Source organism: Vulpes lagopus, chromosome 2 (genome assembly GCF_018345385.1).
Source record: "Vulpes lagopus strain Blue_001 chromosome 2, ASM1834538v1, whole genome shotgun sequence".
Taxonomy (NCBI): Eukaryota; Metazoa; Chordata; class Mammalia; order Carnivora; family Canidae; genus Vulpes; species Vulpes lagopus.
In genome coordinates this window covers 45,857,051-45,877,873 of record NC_054825.1, presented here as the reverse complement: position 1 = coordinate 45,877,873, position 20,823 = coordinate 45,857,051, and positions in this window count along the sequence as shown.

Here is a 20,823-nt window from a genome sequence, read left to right as displayed (position 1 = left end):
AAAAAATGGCATCCATAGCCTCTCATGAGAAATCTTTTATCATTCAAATTGTTTCCCACCACCACCACCATAGGTAAGGTGTCATCTCTTTTTTCCTGCTTTCACAATTCTATCTTTGTCTTTAGTTTTCAGAAGTTTGATTGTAATGAGTCCTTTCCTTTAGAGAGAGAGAGAGAGAGAGAACATAAGTAGATGGTGACAGAGGGAGAGAGAGGATCTTAAGCAGGCTCCATGTCCACTGCAGAGCCCAGTGCTGGGCTTGATCTCATGACCCTGAGATCGTGACCGGAGCTGAAACCAAAAGTCTGACACCTAACTGAACTACTCAAGGTGCCCCTGACTATGATGTGTTTTGTTCCTTTTTAAGATTTCATTTTTTCGGGATCCCTGGGTGGCGCAGCGGTTTAGCGCCTGCCTTTGGCCCAGGGCGCGATCCTGGAGACCCGGGATCGAATCCCACATCGGGCTCCCAGTGCATGGAGCCTGCTTCTCCCTCTGCCTGTGTCTCTGCTTCTCTCTCTCTCTCTCTCTCTCTCTCTCACTGTGTGCCTATCATAAATAAATAAAATAAAATAAAATTTAAAAAAAAATAAAAAAAATTAAAAAAGATTTCATTTTTTCATGAGAGACAACAGAGAGAGACAGAGACAGGCAAAGGGAGAAGCAGGCTCCCTCTGGGGAGCCCAATGCAGGACTCGATCCCAGGTCTCTAGGATCATGCCCTGAGCTGAAGGCAGACGCTCAACCACTGAGCCACCCAGGTAACCCCTATGATGTGTTTTGATGTGCATTTCTTTGGCTTTATCCTCTTTGGCTTTGCTTTGATTCTTTAATCTATAGATTTTTGCCTTTTGCTAAATTTTGATCATCTTTAGCCATTATTTCTTCAAGTAGTTTTACAGCCCCTTCCTCTTTCCCAATTTTCTCCAGGATTACAATGACAGGAATGCTAGATTTTTTGTTATAATCCCATAGATCCTGAAGCTCTGTCGAATTTTAAAAGTTTATTTTTCCCTCTGTTATTCAGATTGGATAAGTCCTTTTTTTTTTTTTTTAAGATTTTGTTTATTTATTCATGAGAGACAGAGACAGAGAGGCAGAGACACAGGCAGAGGGAGAAGCAGGCTCCATGCAGGGAGCCCGATGTGGGACTTGATCCCAGGTCTCCAGGATCATGCCCTGAGCTGAAGGCAGACGCTCAACCGCTGAGCAACCCAGGCGTCCCCAGATTGAGTAAGTTCTATTCTACCTTCAAGTTCACTGATTTTTTTCCTCTGTTTATCTACATTCCAATGTTGAGCCCATCTGGTGAGTTATTCATTTTGGTTGTGGTATTTTTTCAGTTCTCAGTTTTCCATGTGGTTCTTATTAATATCTTCTATTTCTTTGCTGAGAATTTCTATTTTTTAAATTTTGTTTCAAGTGTATTTGTAATTGCTTGTTCAAGTATTTTATGATGGCTTTTTTTTTTTTTAAGATTTTATTTATCCTTGAGAGACACACACACACACACACACACACACAGAGGCAGAGACATAGGCAGAGGGAGAAGCAGGCTCCATGCAGGAAGCCCAATGTGGGACTCAGTCCTGGGGTTCCAGGATCATGCCCTGAGCCAAAGGCAGATACTCAACCACTGAGCCACCCAGGCATCTCTATGTTGGCTGTTTTAAAATTTTGGGCAGTTAATTCCAGTATCTATTTCATCTCAGTGTTGATTCCTAATATGAGTCTCTGGGTATTTTTTTATTTTTATTTTTATTTTTTTTTATTTATTTATGATAGTCACAGAGAGAGAGAGAGAGAGAGAGGCAGAGAAAGAAGCAGGCTCCATGCACCGGGAGCCCGACGTGGGATTCGATCCAGGGCCTTCCGGATCGCGCCCTGGGCCAAAGGCAGGCGCCAAACCGCTGCGCCACCCAGGGATCCCATCTGGGTATTTTTTTAAATGAAACTCTTAATATTTACAATTTCTTTTTTAGCAGGTCTCCTTTGACCCTACACTAGTTGAGAAACAGGGACACAGCCTTGTTACTGACAGGTGGGTGTTTAAGTTCAGGTTTCCTACTAGCTCTCAGCTGAAACCACCCTGAATGGGAGGGAACGGGGTCTTATTACTACTGTATGGAGGTAGGAACTCCTAAATAGGCCCCTTAGACACCATTCCAGCAGGGAGGGAGATGAGTCCCAGTTTGTCTTCAAGGAACCCAGAGAAAAGGAGCTTGTTAATATTGGGTAGGGTTGAAAGTCTTACCTCCCCATTTGACCTCCTCTGACACCACCCTGGTGGTGGGAGGAGAAGGGGTACCTTTTTACAGCCATAGGCTAGACTAATTGAACTAGTCTAGTAGAACTAATTGCTGGGATGGTACATGGGCATGGTGTTTCAAAGCTGCCCTGTTAATTTCAATGTGCTTGCAAACAAGTTTAAAAACTACTGCTTTAGAATTTCCTTTAGTGAGGAATCTGTTGGTAGTAAACTTTGTCAAGCTTATCTGGAAATGTTGTATTTTGGCCCATGTCTTGAATGATAGGTTAATGAGTGTACAGTTATTTTCTCTCAATGTTTTGAAGATATTTTACCATCCTTTGGTTTCTTTTTTTGCTTACGAGAAGTCAACTAGCAGTCAACTTGTCATTTCTCTGCAGGTAATTGGGTTCTTTATGGCTGCTCTTAAAATCTTTTCTCTTTTTTACTTGTTTTTTTAATAATCTTTACTTTTGAAATGCATTTGTGTATAATTCTTTTTCTTTAAATTGCTTCCTAAATTTCTTGTGCTTCCTAAATCTGCATATTTATATTTTTCTTAAATTCTAGAGAATCCTCAGTCATTGTTTTCTTAATTAGTGTCTTTCTCCCCTGTGGTATGATTTTCTGTCCAGGCCTCCTTACCTTCCCTTTGGTAAAGAATCTGTTGTTATAGTTCCTGGGAGTGCTGTGGGCAGGCAGCCTTCAGGTGTCAGCACCTTCAGAGATTGCTTCAAGTCATGTCCCTTCCAGGGCAATCCACACCCAGTGACTGATCAACATAAGATTATAAGAGCCTACATGTCTCAGGTCATATCAGAACAATTCTGGGGATCCCTGGGTGGCGCAGCGGTTTGGCGCCTGCCTTTGGCCCAGGGCGCGATCCTGGAGACCCGGAATCGAATCCCACGTCAGGCTCCCGGTGCATGGAGCCTGCTTCTCCCTCTGCCTGTGTCTCTGCCTCTCTCTCTATCTCTCTGTGACTATCATAAATAAATAAAAAAATTAAAAAAAAAAAAATCTTTAAAAAAAAAGAACAATTCTGAAGGCCAACAGTTCTCCTGTGGGGTCATCTGTATTTGTGGCCCTGAATTATAGCTCATCTTCTCCCTCTATCGATTCCTGCTTCCTCTCACTTTCCCTTTTATGGAAATTGACTCCAATGATGCTCCTTAATAAACATCCTGAATGCTAAACTTGGTCTAAGAGGCCACTTCCCAGTGAACCAAACCTTCAGTATTCCATTCTTTCTAGTCACTCTCTCAGAAAATCTGATTAGATATGTCAGATGGTCTCATTCTCTCTCCCTAACTCTTTATGTCTTTCACAATTTCCATCACCTTGACTTTCTTTGATGCATTTTGGGCAATTTCCTAAGAACTATTGTTTTATATTAGCTCACTGATTTTCTTTTCAGCTTTTTTATTATGAATTATTATTTTAAGATACTTCTTTACAAAAGTTTCTAGCACATTGACTTGGAAAAATTTAATAAAATGTGTTTTAGGAAAAAAGCATGAAACTGATTTTTATTTTTTTAATTAATTTTTTTAAAGATTTTATTTATTTATTCATAAGAGACACAGAGAGAGAGAGAGAAAGAGAGAGAGAGAGAGGCAGAGACACAGGCAGAGGGAGAAGCAGGCTCCATGCAGGGAGCCCAACATGGGACTCGATCCCAGGTCTCCAGGATCACACCCTGGGCCAAAGGTGGTGCTAAACTGCTGAGCCACCCAGGCTGCCCATAAAACTGATTTTTAAAAGGCTTAATGTTTTGGTATGGTACATCGCTTCCATTCAAATATCTGGTGCCACACAAATATCTCATACTTCTTCATGAGTCAATTTTGTTAATTAATAATTCCTTTCAAAACTTGTGCTGCAGTGCTAAATGTTTTTGCACAATACTTTTATAAAAAAAAAAGATTTATTAATTTACTCATGAGAGACACACAGAGAGAGGCAGAGACACACAGGCAGAGGGAGAAGCAGGCTCCCCGTAGGGAGCCCGATGTGGCACTTGATCCCAGATCCTGGGATCATGCCCTGAGCCTAAGGCAGATGCTCAACCACTGAGCCACCCAGGCACCCCTATTTGCACAATACTTAACCTTATGTATCATTTTTTAATCTCTTCTCTTCCTGTGCTATATCTTGTTTTTCATTCCTAAAGTTTTTTTCTTTTTCCTTTTTTTTTTTTTTTAAGTAAACTCCATGCCCAGCATGGAGCCCAACATTAGACTTGAATTCACAATCCTGAGATCAAGAGTGGAATGTTTAACTGACTGAGCCATCCAGGTACCCTCCTCTCTTTTTCCCCCCTTGATCATGGTTTACTAATGTTTGCATTGTCCAAACAACGGTCTTTTTGTATTATTGACTAACTCTGTTGAAATTTTTCATTGATTTCTATATTCATCTTTACTGAATTTTTTACTACTTACTGCTTGGCATAAGATAGGGATTGGTTCTCTATAGCAGCTAGTTGCAACTACTCTGATTTTACTGATATACCTGGTATTATGCTGATTTTACCCTATACACGCATACCTTAGAGACACTGCAGGTTCAATTCCACAACACTGCAATGAAGTGAATATCACAATAAAGTGAGCCAAATAATTTTTTTGTTTCCCAGGTCATATGAAACTTATTTTTAAGGGACGCCTGGGTGGCTCAGTTGAGCATCTCAGTTGAGCATCTGCCTTTGGCTCAGGTCATGATCCCTGGGTCCTGGAATCAAGTCCCGCATAGGGCTCCCCACGGGAGCCTGCTTCTCCCTCTGCCTATGTCTCTGCCTTTCTCTCTGTGTCTCTTATGAATAAGTAAATAAAATCTTAAAAAAAAAAGTTATATTTAAGATTATACTGTAATCTCTTAAGTGTGCAATAGCATTATCTTTAAAAATGCATAATTAAGCGTACTTTATTGCTAAAAATGCTAATCACTATATAAGCTTTCAGCAAGTCATAACCACTGATCACAGATCATGATAGCAAATACAATAATAAAGAAAAAGTTTTAAATATTACCAAAGTTGGGCAGCCTGGGTGGCTCAGCGGTTTAGTGCCGCCTGCAGCCCAGGGCATGATCCTGGAGACCCAGGATCGAGTCCCACATCGGGGTCTCCGCATGGTGCCTGCTTCTCCCTCCACCTGTGTCTCTGCCTCTCTCTCTCTCTCTGAATAAATAATAATAATAATAATAATAAATATTATCAACTTTACCAAAATGTGACACAGACATGAAGTGAGCAAAAGGTATTGGAAAAATTGTGCCAATAGACCTCCTCAAGGCAAGTGTGCCACAAACCTTCAATTTGTAAAAAAAAAAAAAAAAAAAAGCATAAGAAATATATGTGAAGCTGTGAAGCACATGAAATTAAAGAGTAAGATGATGTATGCCTGCATATCTTCTCTGTAAGATACACTGAAACCATTCCCACTTATTGCAGTAATTTTTTCTGGTTTGAGATTTCATCTTTAATCCTAACCCATTTCATTTCTGTCTTAGAGAAATTACTCATACATAACTTTAATCTGATACTTTTATTTTATTTATTTATTTAATCTGATACTTTTATGTGCTCTAATTATGGAATATATGTAATAATATTTATATAATTTGGGACAGCAGAGGGAAGCTGAAACTTGTATTTAGCTTGCCAACCTGATAAAACATTGATTCTCTGTTTCTGGGATGTAAAGTTCTACAGATATGTAGTAATTCAGTTATAATTTGCATATCCTCTATATCCTACATCCGTTACATGGAATATCATTATGGGAGAGGTAGGTCACATTCTCCCAGCAACTCCCCTAACAGCTTTATGTCTTCCCATTTTGCACACGTGTATTTTTCAACCAGTTCTTGTGTTATATGGTTGGAGAGTTTTAAGATTTATAGAGGTTATGTCTGCATTGAGAGTGTACCCTTACAACATGAAATTATCCTCACAATCAGGTCTCAAATAATTTGCATTTAATTCTGATTTGTTTCACCATCCACACTCTCTTTTACTTCGAACTTGGTAGACATATCTTTGACCAACATTTTGTTACTTTTACAGACCTAAAAAAGAATGAAACACTGAGATTGACTAGATAGTAGTAAGAGCTCACTGTTCATAAATTAGTGTGACTGACCTGTGGATGTTGAACAGTAACAGTGAGAATCAATCCCTGAGACAGGAAAGGGATGTGATGAGCAACAGGGCCCAAGCTGAGCGAGGAGTTTTGTGCTTCCCCATCTATTTGTTGTGGTGATAACCATGTATCAAAACAAAAACAAAAACAAAAACAAAACCCAGTAAATGTAATTATTGAGTAAGGTCTTATGATGAAGAGGACAGCTTGTCTCCAAGGAGGTAGCCTGAGAATCAGGTGGAGGAATCTGTAATCCAATTGGTAATGTCTCCAATCAAATCCCAGGGAATGCAGTAGGGTTTCTGTAGGACCTAGTTTGCTCAATAATCGGGGGTGCTGGGGCACCTGGGTGGCTCAGTCGTTGAGCATCTGCCTTTAGCTCAGGTCGTGATCCCGGGATCCTGGGATCAAGTCCCTCATTGGGATTCCATAGGAAGCCTGCTTCTCCCTCTGCCTATGTCTCTGCCTCTCTGTGTCCCTCATGAATAAATAAATAGAATCTTAAAAAAAATCAGGGATGCTGGCCTATAATGAGTTTGATTTTGTTTTTTTAAAAGATTTTATGTATTTATTCATGAGAGACACAGAGAGAGGCAGCGACTTAGGCAGAGGGAGAAGCAGGCTCCATGCAGGGAGCCAGATGAGGGACTTGATCCTAGGACCCCAGGATCATGCCCTGAGCCAAAGGCAGATGCTCAACCACTGAGCACCCAGGTGTCTGAGTTTGAAAGATTTAAAGTTTGATCAATGTAAAGGGTGTGACCGCAGGGTGGCAGTAGCACACGATGAGCTTTATTTGCTTGGAGTTTTCACAGGTTTGCAAGGGGCATTTGGGGGGGGGGGGGGTGATACTTCTCAGAGCTGGAGACCTTCCAAGGGCAACTGCATGGGAGCCACCAGCCAGAAGGGGAAGGAGAACAAGAGAACTCCTGAGGAGAAGACCAAAAAAAGGGGTTTACAAGTCAACAGTGGCTTGGGGTCTTTGTAGCCCTGGGGTTTATCTTATATAAATAAGCTTTTTAGTGTCAGCTTCTGTTTCACAGACATTATGAAGATCAGTGAAATAAAACCTCACTTAGAATGGAGTCAGGAGACCAGGAGGGGGAGCGCTCATGCTCCTAGATGATGGCAGATCCAACAGGAAATGACATACTTTGCAAGTCAATACTATTTTAGCTACTACTGTATTACCCCCAGAAGGAGGAAAAAAAGGTTTTTCTTTTCTCGGGGAACAGCCCAGCCAATAAAAGACTGTTCACAACTCAGCCAATGAAATTCCACTTTACTTCAAACTCCCATTTACTCCACTGGTTTTTTGTTTTTTTTTGTTTTTTTTTTTAATTCCCAGTTTTACTCCACCACCCTCCCAACTGCCCCTTCTTCTACAAAACAGCGTTCCTCTCCTTTGTTTTCCGTACTTGCCTATGGGCTTGCTGTAGTTTGCTTGTCCTGAACTGCAATTCTCTGTTATTCCCGCATAAACTCAATTTTGATGGTAAATAACAGGCAGTTCTTTTTGAGGTTAACATTACCTAAAGCGGGCAGGTTGTAAATGGCTAAAAATCTGCTTATGTGAATGCTCTTTAAAATAATTCAGTGTAGGGCAGCCCCAGTGGTTCAGTGGTTTAGCGCCACCTTCAGCCCAGGGCGTGATCCTGGAGACCCGGAATGGAGTCTCACATCAGGCTCCTTGCATGGAGCCTGCTTCTCCCTCTGCCTGTGTCTCTGCCTCTCTCTGTGTGTCTCTCATGAATAAATAAATAAAATCTTTAAAAAAAAAATAATTTAACGTAAAAGTGTTGCCAGTGGGCTTTGGGGCCAGTAGGTCCTCGTCTGTCTGAAGAATCATACAACATTGCAGCTAGTGAACAGAGACTGTCTTTGGTTAAGTGTCCCAGCCCAGGCACTGCAGATGGGTATTACCATTTCTTCTATGTTGGTCAACCCGGGTTTGTTCTTCCGGGTGCATGTGTGTCTCTTCAACCTGTAGTTTGATTTGAAGTCTTTTTATATCAGAGAAATATTATTAAAGTACATTTTTAGTACATATTCTGTTCCATTGCTTTGGTATTCCTTTTTAGTAAATCCTGTCATACATGTGTTAGATCTTCTTTGACTATCTTCTTTTTCTATTACTTTCTCTCAAATTCATTTTTCATTCTTTTATTTTTTAAAGAGTTTATTTATTCACGAGAGACACACAGAGAGAGGCAGAGACACAAGTAGAGGGAGAAGCAGGCTCTTTGCAGGGAACCCGATGTGGGACTTGATCCCAGGACCCCCAGGATCAGGATCTGAGCCAAATGCAGATGCTCAACCACTGAGCCACCCAGGTGTTTCTGTCTTTTTAAAAATGTCCTTTATTTTATCTTGTTTGTCTAAAAATATTACACATTTTCATTTTCTCTTGTGTTCCTTCTCATTTAATTTCAGAAATAATTTTCAGTTCATTCTTTCCTGAGTTCTGTAAACTGCCTTCTAAAAATCTCAATTTTTTTCCTATTATCACATTTCTGAAATATTCTAATTCTTACTTACGTGCTGATTTTTACTAGCTTTTTTCATTTTCTTAACGGTTTTCTTCTTTTTTTTCTTTCTGGATAAATCCTTCTGTCATGTTTTCATTGTCAATGGGGACATTGCTATATTCTCTTCTTTTTTTTTATAATGACTATGTATGAGATTCAGCTGAGATCAGTTTCAGTTGCTCATATTTAAGTGCAGGGAGCTTTTCTGGTTATGAAGAACAATGGGAAGAATAGATATTTTAGCTTCAAAGCTATAGAGTTTTCTGTATTTTTCTTTAATGAAAATATGGCTTCTGACTTCTAAGATCTGCATCCTCCACTATCCCACCCACTTTTATCAGGGCCTTCTCTGTCTTTTGCCTTGATAGTCTCTACCCAGGTCTATTTGGATTCCACTCTCATCAGTTTCTCCTCAGTTTGGCTTTGTCCTGGAAGGAAGTTTTGATTTGTTACTATCAAGATATTTTAAGTGCTCAGACCACTTCAACATCTCCAGAAATTACGGAAGATCCTTTTGCATTCACCTGCAAATTGAGTCTGCATGACTTTCTCCCAGTTTTGGACTAATTCTCAGATTGTACTTAACCATTTAGTTCCTGTCAGTGATTTGTGGATTCTCTTATTCTCAAGAATATTATACCCCTCAGTACACCTGGGTGGCTCAGTGGTTGATGTCTACCTTTGGCTCAGGGTGTGATCCCGGAATCCCCAGATCAAGTCTCACATCAGGCTCCCCATAGGGACCCTGCTTCTCCCTCTGCCTATGTCTGTGCCTCTCTCTGTGTGTCTCTCATGAATAAATAAACAGTATTTTTAAAAAAGATTTTACTCCTCATTGCCTTCCCTTGCTTTTTTCTGCATAGATATTGAATACATTTTGGTTGTATAGGCATTTATTCATCCCCAAATGCTAGTATTTTGGGGGATTGTAGAGTGATAACTTGTTTTAAAAAATAGTTTTATTGAGGTATGATTGAATACATATTTAGAATATATAATTTTTCAAAAGATTTTATTTAAGTAATCTCTACACCCAATGTGGAGCTCCAACTTACAACCCCAAGATCAAGAGTCACATTCTCTACCAACTGAGCCAGCTAGGCACCCCTAGAATATATAATTTCATAAGCGGTGACATATAAACCTATGAAGTCACTATGATCAAGATACTGAATAGATCCATCACATTCAAAGGTTTAAGTTGTGCTGTTATTTCCCCCTCCTGCTCCTTCCTGCCTATCCTATCCTCAAGCAATCAATGACACATTTTTGTTGCCGATATAGATTAGTTTTTACTTGCTATTGTTTTATATAAATGGAATCATACAGTATGTATCTTTTTTTTTCCTGGCTTCTTTACTTAGCAAATTATTTTTAGAATCATCCATGTTGTTGTGTGATTCAATAGTTCACTCCTTTTTATTGCTGAGTACTATTTCATTGTATGTATATACCACTACTTGTTTATTCATTCACCTTTTGATGGATGTTTGAATTATTTCCAGCTTTTAGCTATTACAAGCTAAGTTGCTATGAACACTGCTTATAGACATATATCTATTTTTCTCTTGCATCAATATGAAGGACTAGAATGGCTGAATCATGTCACAGGTGTATGGTTAGCTTTTTAAGAAAATGTCAAACTGTTTTCCAAAGTGGTTGTTACATTCTCACAATGTATGAGAATCCAAGTTCTTCCGGAACATTCTTGTCAATGGTTTTTATAGTCAGTTTTAAAAATTTTAGCCATTCTGATAGGCATGTAGTGATATTTCATTAATTTCCATTTCTCTAATGATTGCTATGTTGAGAATCTTTTCATGTGCTTATTTACAATCTACCACAATCTTTTCCGCAGTAAGAAAAACTGGATTGTTTCCTTCTTGTTATGTTTTGGGGGTTCCTTAGATATTCTTTAATCAGTTCCAGTCCTTTGTCAAATTTATGCTTTGCAAAGATTTTTCTGCCAGGCTGTGGCTTATTTTTTCATTCTTGTAACAGTAACTTTTGAAGAGCAGTTTTTAACTTTAATTTATATGATGAACAATTTATCAATATATAATTTAATGGATAGAGCTTTTGGTAGCATATCTAAGACATATTTTTTTATTTTTTAAAATTTATTTATGATAGTCACAGAGAGAGAGAGAGAGAGAGAGAGGCAGAGACACAGGCAGAGGGAGAAGCAGGCTCCACGCACCAGGAGCCCGACGTGGGATTCGATCCTGGGTCTCCAGGATTGCACCCTGGGCCAAAGGCAGGCGCCAAACCGCTGCGCCACCCAGGGATCCCGACATATTCTTTTTTAAAAAAGATTTTACTTATTTAACTGACAGAGAGATAGAGCCAGAGAGCACAAGCAGGGGGAGCTGCAGGCAGAGGGAGAGGGAGAAGCAGGCTCCCCACTGAGCAGGGAGCCCAATGTGGGGCTCAATCCTAGGACCCTGGGATCAGGACCTGAGTCAAAGGCCGACGCTTAACCCACTGAGCCACCCAGGTGCCTGCATATCTAAGACATCTTTGCCTAAGCCAGGACACAAAGATTTCCCATGTTCTCTTCTAGTTTTATAGCATTCAGTTTTGCATTTAGGTCTATGCATCATTTTTAGTCAGTTTGTATACGGTGTGAGATATGGATTGAGCTAATTAAAAATACACATGTATTTTTGCATATGGATATCCATTTGTTCTAGCACTATTTGTTGAAAAAGGCTATCCTTTCTCCACTGAATTGCCTTTGTCAAAAATCAATTATATGAATATGTGTGTATTTATTTCTGGACTATTTGGCCCCCTTGATCTATTTTTCTATCTTTATGCCAATGCTACACGGTTTTGACTACTATTGCTTTACTGTAATTTTTGAAATCAGTGTGAGACCTCCAACTTTGCTATTTTTCAGAGTTGTTTTGGTTATCCTAGGACCTTTGCATTTCCATATAAATTTTAGAATCAGCTTTCCAATTTCTACAAAAAAAGCCTGCTAAGATTTTGCCCGGATCTACACATCAATCTGGAGAAGAATCCATATCTTAACAAAACTGAGACTTTTGCTCCCTGAAGAAAATATGACTTTTTATTTATTTAGGCTTTTCTCTCAAAAGTATTTTGTAGTTTTCAGTGTATAAGGTCTTTTATATATTTTGTCGAGTTTCAAATTTTTAATTGGAAATGGTATCTTTTTTTAAAAACTTCAATTTCTAGTAGTTTGTTGCTTGTATGTAAAAATGTAACTGATTTCTGGATATTGATCTATACCTTACAGTGTTGCTAAACTCAGACATTAGTTCTAGCGGCTTTTTTATAGATTCGTTTGGATATTCTCCATAAACAACCACATAATCTGCAAATAAAGACAGTTTTACGGCTTCCTGTTTAATCTGTATGCCTTTAATTTCTTTTTCTTGCCTGATTGCACTGATGAGAACTTCCAGTACAATCTTTTTTAAAAGGTGTTTTAGTATTTCTCTTTTTAGTTGTATTTCAAAATAAATTATCAAGGAATAATCACAGAATTAAAGGACCCAACAAAGTTTAGCTGTATCTAGTTGTTTCCTCTTTTTATGTATGTATGTATTTATTTAAGATTTTATTAATTTATTCACGAGAGACACAGAGAGAGAGAGGAAGAGGCAGAGGCACAGGCAGAGGGAGAAGCAGGCTCCATGCAAAGAGCCCGATGTGGGACTCGATCCCGGGACTTCAGGATCACGCCCTGGGCCAAAGGCAGGCACTCAACCGCTGAGCCACTTGGGTGTCCCCGTCTTTTTATGTATTTAAAAAAATAAGATACTGATGGAATCCAGATCTCTGGCAGGGAGTTCTTTCTCCTACATAGTGGCAATACTCATAAGATCATGTATGATATATAAACTCTTCCTTAGGCACTTTTGTTTTTAGTATACACTATATTACTATTACATAAATGTCTATAGCACACATCTGCAATAAGAATTACCAAAACTGAAGTAATATAATTTATAAAACTGGAACATTTGGTTCTCCTCCACTACAATCTTGAATACAAGAGCCAAGAACAGAAATCCTTGCTTTGTTCCCAATATTAGGGGAAAACATTTAGTTTTTCATCATTAAGTATGATGTCAACTGTAGATTTTTTTTGTTTTAGATTTTTTTTGTCAGGTTGTGGAAATTCCTTCCTATAAATATATCGTTGAAAGCTTTTATTATGTTTTCTATTTTATCCAGTGCTTTTTCTGTGACTGTTGAGATTAGAATGTGGGTCTTTTATTCTATTAATATACTGTACTATACTAACTAATTTTGGATGTTTCTTTTCTTTTTGGCATGTGGGTGTCCAATTGTTCCAGGACCATTTGTTGAATAGAATATGCTTTCTCCATTAAGTTACCTTTACTCCTTTGTTAAAGATCAATTGATTATATTGTGTTAGTCTATGTCTGAGTTCTCTGTTCTGCTCCATTGATTTATTTGTCTAGTCTTTGGCCAAATGCCAAACTATCTTAATTATGGAGACTGTAGTAAGTCTTGAAATTAGATGTTGTCAGACCTCCAACTTTGTTCTCTTTCAATATAGTGTTAGCTGTTCTAGGTCTTTTGTATTTCTATTTAGCTTCAAATCTTGTTAATGTCCATAAAATAACTTTATGTGATTTTGACTGGGATTACATTGAATCTATAGATCACATTGGGAGGAACTGATAACAATATTGAATTTTCCTATCCAAGAACATAGAATACCTCTTAAATCTTCTTTGATTTCTTTCATCAAAGTTTTGTAGTTTTCCTCATATAGATTTTGTACATATTTATTCTTAAATATTTAATTTTTTGGTGCTAATATAAATTGTGTTGTTTTAAGGTCAAATTCCAATTATTTATTGTTGATATATAGGATAGCAACTGACATTTGTATATTAGTCTTGCATCCTAAAACCTTACTCCAATTTCTTATTAGTTCTAGGAGTTTGTTGATTCTTTGGAATTTCCTTCATAGACAATCATGTCATCTGCAGTTTTATTCCTTCCTTCCCCATATCTGTATCTATTTCCTTTCCTTGTTCTTATTGCATTAGCAAGGACTTCTAGTACAATGTTGAACAGGAGTGGTGAAAGGGGGAACACATGTTCCTCTTGGGAAAACATCTAGCTTTTCACAATTAAGTATGATGGTAGCTGTAGGTTTTTTGTAGACGTTATCAAGTTGAGGAAGTTTCCCTCAATTCCTAGTTTACTGAGAGTTTTTATCATGAATAGGTTTTGGATTTTGCCAAATGCTTTTTGTATATCTGTTGATATGATCATATAATTTTTTTCTTTAGCATGTTGATACAATGGATTACATTCATTGATTTACAAATGTCGAGCTAGCTTTGTATCCTGGAGTTAACCTCATTGATTATGTTCTGTAATTCTTTGTATACATTGTTGGATTTGATTTGCTAATATTTTGTTGAGTATTTTGTATCCATGTTTAGGAGGGATATTGGTTTGTAGTTTTCCTTTCTTGTAATGTTTTTATCTGGTTTTGGTATTAGGATAAAGCTTGCCCTGTACTTTTTAAAAGATTTTATTTATTTATGACACACACACACATACAGGCAGAGGGAGAAACAGGCTCCATGCAGGGAGCCTGATGTGGGACTCGATCCCAGGACCCCAGGATCATGTCCTGAGCCAAAGGCAGAGGCTCAACCACTGAGCCACCCAGGCATCCCATGCCCTTTACTTTCAAGAAGAGACTGTAGAGAACTGGTGTCAGTTTCTTCTTCAAATGTAAGTGAAGTTAAAATTCACTGATGAACCCATCTGGGCCTAGTGCTTTCTATTTTGGAACAATATTAATTATTGATTCAATTTCTTTAATACATATAGGCCTATTCAGGTATCTAGTTTTCCTTGTGAGGATTCTGGTAGGTTGTGTCTTTCAAGTAACTGGTTCGTTTCAACTAGGTTATCAAATTTGTGGGCATAGAGTTATCTATACTGTTCCTTTATTATCTTTTTAATGTCCATGGAGCCAATAGTGATGTGCCTCTTTCATTTCTGATAAGAATAATTTGTGTCTTTTTTTTTTTTCTTGGTTAGATTGGCTGGAGGTTTACTGATTTTATTGATCTTTTGAAAGAAATAGCTTTTGATTTTACTGATTTTTCTCTACTTCTATTTTTCCTATTTCATTGATTTCTGCTCTAATCTTTATTATTTATTTTCTCTGCTTACTTTGGATTTTTTTCTAGTTTCCTGAGGTGAAAGCTTATTGATGTTAGCTTTCTTCTTTTCTAATATATATTCAGTGTTGTAAGTTCCTAAGTACTGCTTTTCCTGCATCTCACAAATTTTGATAAGTTATCATATTCATTTAATTAAAATATACATATATATTTTTACATGGGCTCCATGCCCAGCATGGAGGACATGAATTCACAACCCTGAGATCAAGACCTGAGCTGAGGTCAAGAGTCGGGTGCTTAACTGAGCCCCTCATTTAGTTTAAAATATTTTAAAATTTTCTCTTGACCAGTGTTATTTAGAACTGTTGCTTCTCAAATATTTTCGGATTTTTGGCTACATTCATTACTGGATTCTAGTTTAATTCCATTGTGGTCCGAGAGCATACATTGTATGAGTTCAACTTTTAGAAATTTGTTAAGGTGTGTTTTATGTCCCAGAATGTGGCCTATCTTGGTAGATGTTCCATGTGAACTCAAGGGGAATGTATAGATCCAGTTGACTGAGGATGCTAAATTATGTTAAATAATGTTATGTCACTAATTTTCTATGTGTCAGTTACTGAGAGTCTTCAATTAATAAAGTTGAAGACTCCAACTATAATAGTGCATGTGTCTTCTTGCAATTTCATAAAAATTTCCCTAATATAATTTTATGCTTTATTGTTAGGCCATACACATTAAGGATTATGTCTTCTTGGGGAACTGACTCCTTTATCATCATGTAATGCCTTCTTTTTCCTCCTAATATTCCTTGCTCTCAAGCTGGCTCTGTCTGAAATTAAAAATAGCTTTCCAGCTTTTCTTTCAATTAATGTTAACCTTGTATATCTTTTTCCATTCCTTTACTTGTAATCCATCTGTGTCTTTATATTTAAAGTGAGTTCCTGGGGATCCCTGGATGGCTCAGTGGTTTAGCGCCACCTTCAGCCCAGGGCGTGATCCTGGAGTCCCGGGATCGAGTCCCACGACGGGCTCCCTGCAGGGAGCCTGCTTCTCCCTCTGCCTGTGTCTCTGCCTCTGTCTCTCGTGAATAAATAAAATCTTTTAAAAAAAAAGTGAGTTCCTTATAGATAACGTGTAGTTGAGTCTTTTTTAATCGTCTCTGGCAATTTGTCTTTTTAATTGGTGTGTTTAGGCTATTCATATTTAAAGTGATTATTGATGTTAGATTACTATCTAACATGTTTGTTACTGTTTTTCATTTGTTGCCCTGCTTTGTTGTTTCTATTTTTGGTATTTTACTCTTTTCCTGCCTCTTATGGTTTTAATTGGGCATTTTATGAGTATATTTTCTCTCCTTTATTAGCCTATCAGTTACACTTTTTTTTTTACACTTTCTTTTATAACCTTTTTAGTGGTTGCCCTAGATTTTGTGAAATACATTTGTAACTAATGCAACTCCACTTTTAAAGAACACTATACTTCTTCACAAGTAGTATAAGAGCCTTATAACAGAGTATTTCCAATTCTTCCCTCCCATCCTTGATAACATTAGTCATTTATTTCATTTATAGGATACAATAATCAAATACATTGTTGGTATCATTCGGAACAAACTATTACCTGTTAGACCAATTTAGAATAAAAAGTAAAATTTGCATTTTAATTGGGATCACACTGAATCTATAGATCATATTTAAATCCTTACAATTTTGAGTCTTCTTATTCATGAACATGTTACCTATCTACATCTGGGTCTTCTTGTATTCTTCAGAAACGTAATAGTTCTCTCTATAAAGTTGTATCTTTCATTAGATCACATAATTGTTGACTCCTATTACATGTGTTGACTCCTATTACATGAAGTATGCAGTTACATGAGGCGATATTACTTTTTTTGCTTAAACCTTTTTTTCCCTTGCAACTAGAGTCCTGACTATGACAAGTAGAATGTCAGGGAATGATGGAGAGGTCAAGAGACACATCATTTTGAAAGGGAGCACTAGCATACCCTAAGTGAATTTGACAATGGGGCAATTTTGAAAAATTAAAAGCAGAAAACTGACATATTATGCCTGTTTGTGTGCAGAGAGAAAGAAGTCATCCATAAGGAAAAGATTTGAAGAGCAAAGTGGGAGGAAATGAACTCCATCCCAGATATAGCCGAGTACCCAGCTTTATCTGAGTGGCTGAGTGTAATGTCCAAGAGCAGGATGAGTGCAGTGTGGGCCAGTGGCCAACGGCCAGGTACAGTGTAAGGTACAGTTAGCCAGGGGAGCCTCAATCCATACTGCCTAAGTACAAATCCTGACTGAGCCCAACTGTGTAGCCATTTAATCTGTTTCCTTGTCTGATGATGATAAAAAATAAAAAGTGAGGATAATATTGATACGTAAGTCACTGGTTAAGATGAGGGTTAAATAAGTTAATATCCAATAAAGTACTTATAACATTACCTGACACAGAAAGCACATAAAAATGAAGAAGCACTGTTCCCCTAGATAGATCTTCACAAGCATCTTCATTGAAATTTCTGATTTATGTGAGTCTAGATAAATGTTCAGTTTTCTTAAAATTCCTATGTTCAGTATTTTCTCTTTTATATTAGATTATCCAGACACTTCCAAAATGCTTTCTCTTACATTCAGCAGCACACCAGGACTGCAGAGATGCTCCTCTTCTCAGGCCATGTCTGCGGGCCAGCTGGTCTAACATACACACACATTCACTCTGTCTCCTCTTTTGGGGGTGCCTTCTAAAACATTCCTAATTTGTTACAAAGTGAGCTGTAAAAAAAATTTATTAACAATGAAGAAAAAATCACAGTTAAGTATCAGATACTCCAAAGGAAATGAGATTTAAAATTCTAGAAAGCGGTTATTTTGGGAAGGGAACTGGGACTGGGAAAGGGGACATACATAACATCTCTTTAAAAAAATCCGAAGCAAATATAACTACCGAGATGTGATAAATTTGGGTGGTGGTTATACTGTGTTTATTATTTTATTACCTACATTTTTCCATTTGTTTGAAACATTTGAAATCATGAAAAAATGTCAGTACTGACAGAGAACACATAACATGGATGTGGTTAGAGTATAGTAATTACTGTGAAAATAAACAAGACTCATGGACCATTTCATTTTAAAAATCTCTTTAAAAATGATGGACAACACACACACAGGACTGCTACAAAAAGGATTTTTAAAAACTGTGGACTGTGAAGATTTATATACAGAGTGAACAGTAATGAGAAAATTCAACAAGTAAACATTTCACTGAAATTGGTTAATATACATTTATGTTTTACACTTATTTATTAACAGTTGGAATAAAAGAAGACTACTTTTCAAATTTTCAGAGTTTATTTGTAAGAAAAAATACAGAATGATTTTAATAGACAAAGTATCCACTTCCTATTTATTTTCTTTCTTAGTGGGGAAACACAATTGTCATGGCCTGTATTCATTAATCTTACAAGTGATGTTGACAAAAACTATAAAAATCTAAACCTCAGAGTGCATTAATGTTACCACGTGTGTATATGTACATTAGTATGAATTTTTTTTAAAAAGATTTTATTTATTTAATCATGAGACACACATAGAGAGAGGCAGAGACACAGGCAGAGGGAGAAGCAGGCTCCATGCAGGAAGCCCTACGCAGGACTCAATCCCGGGCCTCCGGGATCATGCCCCAAGCCAATGGCAGACGTTCAACTGCTGAGCCACCCAGGCATCCCAATATAAATTAAGTACAGTCTATATCCACAGAATAGTCCCCCCTCCCACATTATCACTAGGCCTTCCTAACCCCTTGCCATCCTCATCATTAGTGCTACGGAGCTCCGATGCCCTCAAGCCCTCTGCTTTCCTATCCCTATGCTAGTGCACTAATGTGCACTTGAAAACCCTAGATTCCAAGGGCGGGGTAGAGGAGGGGTGGGTGCTATCTGCCACTCGATCTCAACTCCAACGGAAGAGGGGACACTGCATGTCCTCCCGGTCTCCCTTCACTCCTTTATTTTTATCCCTGTTAGGCCTCCTTTGCATCCTCAGTAAGCAGCACAGGAGAGCAGCGAGGAGTCTGCACGTAGATGAAGAATCAGCCTAGGCACTTGCCTGCCCCCTGGTGGAGCGCAGGGAACACCGCAGGCCGCAGCAGGGGGCCCTGTGCTGGGCGGGGCACAATTCACAGCCGGGAGGACGAGATGGAGAAGCAGTGATTCTGTGCACCACAGCAGGCGGGCGGCTGCTGCAGGCCCTGCCCCCCACCTCTCAGCAGTTCCAGGTCTGACGAGGATCTTCAGGTCAAGGCGCTCAGGGTCAGTGGGCCCACAGGAGCAATGGTGGAGGGTGGGGAGGACAGCCCACAAGTCATCGTCTTGACTGGGCCACATGGATTTTTTTAATTGTAAAAATAACATTATAGAAATGTTTATAATAGTAAAAAAAAAATCATAGAAACTTACTGCCGCAACAGTGTTTCCCTGGACTTCACTGACTTGAAACGACCTAAGTGTCTGATTTTTTTATTTAACATTATCTCAAAAGTAACGATATTAGTTATGATTAGTTAAGAAAGCAGGGGCGTTTGAAGTAAGCAGCATTTCAGGGTCCCAGGTAAGGGGTTCCTTTGGTGGTGCAAATGCTAGAGGCTTAGCCTGGACCTCTCTACACCAGAGCCCTGGGTGTGGCTAACCTGGGCTGTGTGGAGACCTCGTCCCCAGGAGGATTTTAACCCCCCTGTGTCTGTAAAAGCAGCACAGAAAGGCCCACCTGGTGTACTTCCACTCAGGTCCCCGAGGGAGCATGAGAAAGAGACTAAAGGTGCCGTCTAAAGACCAGACTACTCAGATCCCCTCTCAGCCTGCCTTCCCCAAATTTCTGTATCTACCACACCGGAAACCTGAAAGAAATGCCTGAGACCCCACTGCCCTTTCAGCCCAGGACCAGGTAAAAGAATTAAATAAGGGTCAAAGAAATCCTCATCTAAAACAGTTGCTACATGACCTCAGCCTCTGGATTGAGTCGCTGCTTCTGAACACGAAAGCACCAACGGGCGGTCTGGCCAAACAAGGAGCCATTTCCTCTCAGGCAAACCTGGCCACGTGCGCAAAGACCTCTTTCAGAGCCACACGGCCACCTCCTGGCCCTCAGGGGCTTTCCTCCTGGCTTCAGCTGTGCCATCAATTCTTTGAGAAGATGCTACTGGGCTGCCAATGGGTGGGAAGAGGTGGGTGGAAGTTGCTGGCATACTGGGGAGTGGACTATGGTCTCTGGGGACCAAGTCCTTCAAACACAGCACCTACCATAGTGTCAAGACCACAACATATGTTCAATAATATTAAAATAATGATTGCATGAAACTGAATTAACAAGAAACCCAAACCCAAAGGAAAAAAAAAGTTCTAGAGGAAGGAAGTGTGTAAGGATGCATGGGGGAGGGCTGCTCCGTAACTAGCTTGGGTCTGGAGCCCTTGCCACTCCCCAGAACTTCCTTGGGCCACTCTAATGCCTTCTTCCATACACAGAAGCCTTGGAGGTCTATGGGACCTCTACACTCACAGGGAAGTGAGCAGACTGAGGATGAGGTTGTGTGTTTAGACTGCGTGCTGCGGATGGGAGAAGTATCACAGGACTCACAGGCTGCACAGGGTCTCATTCCCAGTCCAGGGGCAGACACTGAGGCCAGCCTGGAGCCCAGGGCTGCTGTGCGCTATCGCTCTCAGGAGCAGAAGGCCAGTG